This window comes from Trachypithecus francoisi, unplaced genomic scaffold, assembly GCF_009764315.1.
Source record: "Trachypithecus francoisi isolate TF-2019V2 unplaced genomic scaffold, Tfra_2.0 Lachesis_group9, whole genome shotgun sequence".
Lineage (NCBI taxonomy): Eukaryota > Metazoa > Chordata > Mammalia > Primates > Cercopithecidae > Trachypithecus > Trachypithecus francoisi.
In genome coordinates, this window is record NW_022681474.1 from 55,262,777 (window position 1) to 55,270,628 (window position 7,852).

Consider the following 7,852-nt stretch of genomic DNA (forward strand, 5'->3'; position numbering starts at 1 on the left):
CAAAAAGTAAATGAGGCAAAATGTTAACAGTGGTTTAGTCTAGATACTATATGTTTGGTATTTTTTGTTTTCTTTCTTTCTTTTTTTCTTTTTGACGGGGTTTCACTCTTGTCGCCCAGGCTGGAGTGCAATGTTGTAATCTCAGCTCACTGCAACCTCTCTGCCTCCTGGGTTCAAGCAATTATCCTGCCTCAGTCTCCTGAGTAGCTGGGATTACAGGCGTGTGCCATCACACCTGGCTAATTTCTGTATTTTTAGTAGACAAGATTTCACCATGTTGGCCAGGCTCTTCTCGAACTCCTGACCTCAGGTGATCTGTCTGTCTTGGCCTCCTAAAATGCTGGGATTACAGACGTGAGCTATCGCACCCAGCCAGCAGCTTTCAAAATTAAAAAACAAAACAAAACAAAAACCTGAGAGGAGGCCTGGGTGTGATGGCTTATACCTATAATCCCAGTGCTTTGGTGGGCACAGGTACTTGGAAGGCTAAGACAGAAGGCTTGCTTTAGCCCAGCAGTTTGAAGCTGCAGTGAGCTATGATCACACCATTGCACTCCAGCCCAGGTGACAAAGCGAGACCCTGTCTTAAACAACAACAACGACAAACTTGAGAGAAAAGAATACTAGCATACATATGGTCAGCTGGATTTCTGTTTCTCTGTCAGACTGCAGGGGACACTTACCAAAAACAGATAGGAAGAATTAGGGAAATGATCACTGGTGAACATGCTTTAAAAGGTAGATGCTAAAATGGAACCAACAGGGCAATACAGGGCCTAAGGGTCAGAAGTCTGTAGTCACCTGCTGGGACCTTGTATTTGTCCTTGTTCTCCAGTTCTCTAAGGGCAGGGAGCATTGACCCTCGGTGCCTTTGTTTTCCCTACGGTTTATTCTCATAAAATTCCTTTATAATCTCACCTGTGGGCAACATCCCCCTGTCCTTGTCTCCATTCCCTTGTGCCTTGGGGCACTGAAGCCGGTTCTGTTTTGCTTTGTTTTTTGAGATAGAGTTTCGCTCTTATTGCCCAGGCTGGAGTGCAATGGTACGATCTCAGCTCACCCCAACCTCCGCCTCCCGGGTTCAAGCGATTCTCCTGCCTCAGCCTCCTGAGTAGCTGGGGTTACAGGCACCCGCCACCATGCCCAGCTATTTTTTGTATTTTTATTAGAGACAGGGTCTCGCCATGTTGGCCAGGCTGGTCTTAAACTCTTGACCTCAGGTGATCCATCCATCTCGGACTCCGAAAGTGCTGGGATTATAGGCTTGAGCCACTGTACCTGGCCAGAAGCCTGTTCTTTGGTTTAGAGTCTAAGTAAATAACTACAGCAAGGGGAGCAGAGGGGTGGCTCATAGCCGTAATCCCAGCACTTTGGGAGGCTGAGGTGGGAGGATCACTTGAGCCTAGGAGTTCAAGAGCTGCCTAGGCAACATAGCGAGACCCTATCTCGACAGAAAATTTAAAAATTAACCAGGTGTGGTGGTGCATGCCTGTAGTCCCAGCTACTTGGGAGGCTGAGGCAGGAGGATCTCTTCTTGAGCTCAGGAGGTTGAGGCTGCAGTGAGCCATGATGGTATCACTACACTCCAGCCTGTGTGACAGAGTGAGACCTTGTCTCAAAAAACAAACCTATAGCTGTGGTTCTTCAGCTTGCTTATGCAGGATGTGTATAAAGTGAGTATCTGTCTTAGCTGTACTTATGTCAGGGAAAAGGCATGTGGATTTAAGTGGCATTTTAAAAGGTCACTTAACATCTCAAATACCTGGAGCCACTGGAAACTGACAGCTGACCGTGCTGGAAACCACAAAATGACAATTACTCACATGGTGAAGAGAAGATCTGAAAAGAAAACATCAGCTACTCTGCTTTCCTGCCTCTTTCATAATAGTCTCAACCGCTTATTTATGAGATGTGGTTTGTCAAGATGACGAAAGGAGCTGAGAAGATTGGGAAAGATGCTAAAACATGAACAGGCATATTCTTTTTTTTTTTTTTTTTTTTTTTGAGACCGAGTCTTGCTCTGCCGCCCAGGCTGGAGTGCAGTGGCCAGCTCTCAGCTCACTGCAAGCTCCGCCTCCCGGGTTCACGCCATTCTCCTGTCTCAGCCTCCCGAGTAGCTGGGACTACAGGCGCCCGCCTCGTCGCCCGGCTAGTTTTTTTGTATTTTTTAGTAGAGACGGGGTTTCACCGTATTAGCCAGGATGGTCTCGATCTCCTGACCTCGTGATCCGCCCGTCTCGGCCTCCCAAAGTGCTGGGATTACAGGCTTGAGCCACCGCGCCCAGCCAGGCATATTCTTATGTGAACCTTTGTGATTTCCTATGAGCTCTTCCTGCTTCACCATGAAGGTGGTGGGCATCATGAGGCCAGCGAAATTTCCTAAGAGTTTATGGACCCAATATTCTTTTTCATTTCTTAGTTACTGAAGACACTAATGAAGCCATAATTGCTAAGAGGGAGTTCTGATAGTAGTCACTATCAGGGCTATAATAGCTACCCTTAGTGGAGTGCTTAGTGTCAGGATCTGTTTTAGGCATTGAAATAGATTATGTCTTGTCATCCGCAGCACAGACCTGTAAGCCAAGCATCACTATCCCCATGATACAGATGGAGAAACACACTCACAGTGAGATTAAGGAACTGGCTCACGCATATAACTAGTGCAGGCAGAGTCGAGTCTTTATCACTGATGCAGTGTGGATATCTGTCCCTCCAGATCGCATGTTGAAATGTGGCCCCCAGTGTCGGAGGTGTGGTCTAAAAGAGGTGTTTGGGTCATGGGGGTGGATGCCTCATGAATAGTTTAGTGCCTTCCCTGCAGTAATGCGTGAGTGCTCTCTACTAGTTCACAGAGATCTGGTTGCTAGTCTGGGGCCTCCCTCCTCCTACTCCCTTGCTCCCTCTGTGGCCATGTCACAGGTGGCTTCCCTTCCCCTTCAGTCGCTACTGGAAACTCCTTGGAGCCCTCCCCAGAAGCAAATGTTGGCACTAAGGTTTCCTGCACAGACTGCAGAACCGTGAGCCAAATAAACCTCTTTTCTTTGTAAGTTACCCAGCCTCAGGTATTCCTTTATACCAACGCAAAATGGACTAAAACACCCATTGAGTTCTGCTGCCCAGAATGGAGAAGTATGACTGGTACTGCTGCACATATTCATTCAATGAGAAAATATCTCAATTACACCGGGCGTCTAGTTGTAGAAATGAGAAGAAGTGCCTGCTGAACATTCTGGAAACTCACTCCTTTTTTGTGCTGTGAGTTCAGACTGAACAGGATCGGCAAGCATAACTGTATCTGTGTTCCATGCCTTATCCTCCAGCAAATACCAGGAACATTCTGGAGTTGAAGCTGTTTCCACTAACAGCCAGAGAACAGTCCAGTTCTAATGGAGGTGCCAGGGATGCTGTGTGCTAGAGAGCACTGAATTTCCTGGAGACAAAGTCTTCTGGAGTATTTCTAGGAAGCATAACTTTTTTTTTTTTTTTTTTTTGAGATGGAGTCTCACTCTGTCACCTAGGCTGGAGTGCAGTGGCACAGTCTCGGCTCACTACAACCTCCACCTCCCGGGTTCAAGCGATTCTCCTGCCTCAGCCTCCCTAGTAGCTGGGATTACAGGCGCGTGCCACTGCATGGGCTAATTTTTTTTTTTTTTTTTTTTGTATTTTTAGTACAGATGGGGTTTCTCCATGTTAGCCAGGATGGTCTCAATCTCCTGACCTCGTGATCTGCCCGCCTTGGCCTCCGAAAGTGCTGGGATTACAGGCGTGAGCCACCATGCCCAGCCAGAGGCATAACTTTTCAACGTTTGTGCAGATAACACCCTGAGGGGCCTGGCCCATGACTACAGAGGAACATCGTCTATGATTGAAATAATTAAAAGACCAGAGTTCCCTGCTACCTTTGAATATGATTTGGCCAAGTGCCTGGTCTTAGAGAAAACAAGAGCCCATCAGCAGGCAGGTCTCTATGGGGAAAAGGTGCCCCTCCTTGTGCTCTCTATAAAGACAGGGAGACTCGGCTGGTGGACTTGTCAAGGAATGCGTTCTCCAAAAGCAACGAGTGAGATGGAGTTTGAGGCGCATGATACCAATTAGAGATCCACACCTAGGAAGGGAAGGAGGAAAAACTGATGGGGCAGAGGAAAAAACTTAATGGTGTTGTGGGCCCAGCACAGCCTCAGTCTACCTGGAGGGCACTCTGAAGCAACAGTGTTCATCAAGAGTGTCCACTTCAGGCCGGGCAGTGGCTCACGCCTGTAATCCCAGTACTTTGGGAGGCTGAGGTGGGCAGATCAGGAGGTAGGAGATCGAGACCATCCTGGCTAACATGGTGAAACTCCGTCTCTACTAAAAATACAAAAAGTTAGCCGGGCGTGGTGGCGGATGCCTACAGTCCCAGCTACTCGGGAGGCTGAGGCAGGAGAACGGCCTGAACCTGGGAGGTGGAGCTTGCAGTGAGCCGAGATGGCGCCACTGCACTCCAGCCTGGGGGACAGAGCCAGACTCTATCTCAAAAAACACAAACAAAACAAATTGTCCCCTTCAGACTGGAATGGTGGGGCCTGTGTATCCTGCTTCACCCAGTGACTGCATGAGGCTGCCCCAAGAAGGCAGCAGCCTTGGGTGACCCAAAATCACCCCCAGACCAAGGACCCCCAAAGAGCCAAAAGCTAGAGGCCTCCCATTGACCGCAAGCCCTGCAGCTAGGCAGCACATCTTCTTTGGTGGGGAAGATGGAGGAGGGGGTGAGTGGACCAACTCCATGCCTTCAGCAGTCTTCTACCCAGGCTCTTCCAAGCTCCCCATAACACCATCCTCTTAGGCAACATCTTTTACTAAATATTGCATTAGATGCTAATGGCATCTGTCCCATATCCCTTCAGCCCTCCCTGTTTCATCTGCGGCTGTGGTTGACAGTTTTTGTGCAAGCTAACAGCTTCTCCCTTTTGCCACTGGGGTCAGTTAACTTTCAGTTACAGACAAACCTGTTTAAAACACAAACAGGCATATACCTCTTAGAAGAGAACAAAAATGTTGCCTTTTCAGATCTTAGACTTTAAGAAATTTTGGAACCAGGAATTGACAAACAGTGCTTGGAATTCAAGGAATGAACTGGCCCCAGGCATTTCTAAAAGAAATTCCAACTCAGTAGAGAGAGTAATTTGAACTTGCATTTCCCATGAGCAAACTTTCATGATCCTGTAGCTATAACACGACTGGATGGTGAGAACGTAACCACTGCTGGTATCATCCCAACTTGTCCGCCCACAGTGTTAGCCTTTGGGCTTCCTGGGATATCTGAGTGGCAAGTTACCCATGAAATACATTAGGCAAACAGGATTCGATGAAAGAAGGAGGAAATTCTTTCTACACTTTGGATGTTTATATTTTAGATCTAAATTGCGGCATGTACATACTGGTTCTTTTCTTAATCATTGGCTTATTGCAGTTGAAGTTCACATTAATAAAGGAATGTTTTCTGTGTAAAGAAAGACAACCCCGCTGATTTCCTGCTGTAGGACAGGCTATCCTGGAACTCGTGCAGGCTGGGCAGTTGTCTACACCCAACCCTGATCCTCTTAGTGTTTCTTCAGATGTTAGGCCTGCACCTTCAACTACAAACTAAGCAAAGCTAAGAGACAAACATGACTAATTTCATATATTAATTTTATATATTCCTGTATTAATTTCCCAAAAAGATTTTAAACGAAGGTTATACAAGGAAGCTAATCAAATAGAAGTGGCAAATCAAGATAAAGAAAGAAAACCCGAGATTTCATGGGAGCAAAAGGGCTGTTGTAACCGCATCAGAATGTGGGCATGAGGTCCTAGTTTCCAGAGCAGTAAAAACAAAACAAACAACAACAACAAAACACACACACACACACAAAACCACCAAGTTACACAGTTCTCGTCAGAAAGAGGAACGCATTCCAGATTCTTAACAGAGATGCATTCTCCCTCCCAAATTTCTAAAATTTAAACATTAACAAATTTATTTTTATTTTTTATTTTTATACTTTAAGTTCTGAGATACATGTGCAGAACGTGCAGGTTCGTTACATAGGTATATGTGTGCCACGGTGGCTTGGTGCATCTGTTAACCCGTCACCTATGTTTTAAGCCTCCCATGCATTAGCCGTTTGTCCTGATGCTCTCCCTCACCTCGCCTCTGCTCCGACAGGCCTGTGTGTGTGTCGTTCCCCTCTCTGTCCATGTGTTCTCATTGTTCAGCTCTCGCTTATGAATGAGAACATGCAGTGTTTGGTTTTCTCTCCCTGTGTTAATTTGCTGAGGATGATGGCTTCCAGCTACATCCATGTCCCTGCAAAGGACATGATCTCATTCATTTTTGTGGCTGCATAATATTCCATGGTACATATGTACCACATTTTCTTTATCCAGTCTATCATTGATGGGCATTTGGGTTGATTCCACGTCTTTACTACTGTGAATAGTGCTGCATGTGCATGTACCTTTATGATAGAATGATTTATATTCCTTTCAGTATATACCTAGTAATGGGATGGCTGGGTCAAATGGTATTTCTGGTTCCAGATCCTTGAGGAATCGCCACACTGTCTTTCACAATGGTTAAACTAACTTACACTCCCACCAACAACGTAAAAGCATTCCTATTTCTCCACAGCCTTGCCAGCATCTGTCGTTTCTTGACTTTTTAATAATTGCCATTCTGACTGGCATGAGATAGTATCTCACTGTGGTTTTGATTTGCATTTCCCTAATGATCAGGAATGTTGAGCTTTTCTTCATGTGTTTATTGGCTGCAAAAATGTCTTCTTTGGAGAAGTGTCTGTTCATATCCTTTGCCCACTTTTTGATAGGTTTGTTTTTCTTGTAAATTTGTTTAAGTTCCTTGTTAATTCTGGATATTAGACTTTTGTCAGATGAGTAGATTGCAAAAATTTTCTCCCATTCTGTAGGTTGCCTGTTCTCTCTGATGATAATTTCTTTGGCTGTGCAGAAACTCTTTAGTTTAATTAGATCTCATTTGTCAATTTTAGCCTTTGTTGCAATTGCCTTTGGCAATTTTATCATAAAATCTTTGCCCATGCCTATGTCTTGAATGGTATTGCCTAGGTTTTCTTCTAGGGTTTTTATGTTTTTGGGTTTTACATTTAAGTCTTTAATCCATCTTGAGTTAATTTTTGTATAAGGTGTAAGGAAAGGGTCCAGTTTCAGTTTTCCGCATATGACTAGCCAGTTTTTCCCAGCACCATTTATTAAATAGGGAATTCTTTCCCATTGCTTATTTTTGTCAGGTTTGTTGAAGATTAGATGGTTGTGGATGTGTGGTGTTACTTCCAAGGTCTCTATTCTGTTCCATTGGTCTATATGTCTGTTTTGGTACCAGTACCATGCTGTTTTGGTTACTGTAGCCTTATAATATAATATAGTTTGAAGTCAGGTAGCGTGATGCCTCCAACTTTGTACTTTTTCCTTAGGATTGCCTTGTGGGCTCTTTTTTGGTTCCATATGAATTTTAAAGTAGTTTTTTCTAATTCTGTGAAGAATGTTGATGGTAGTTTGATGGGAATAGCATTGAATCTATTAATTACTTTGGGCAGTATGGCCATTTTCACAATAGTGATTCTTCCTATCCGTGAGGATGGAAGGTTTTTCCATTTGCTTGTGTCCTCTCTTATTTCCTTAAGCAGTGGTTTGTAGTTCCCCTTGAAGAGGTCCTTCACGTCCCTTGTTAGCTATATTTCTAGATATTTCATTCTCTTTATAGCAATTGTGAATGGGAGTTCATTCATGATTAGGCTCTCTCCTTGTTTATTGTTGGTGTATAGGAATGTTTGTGATTTTTGCACATTGGTTTTTGTAT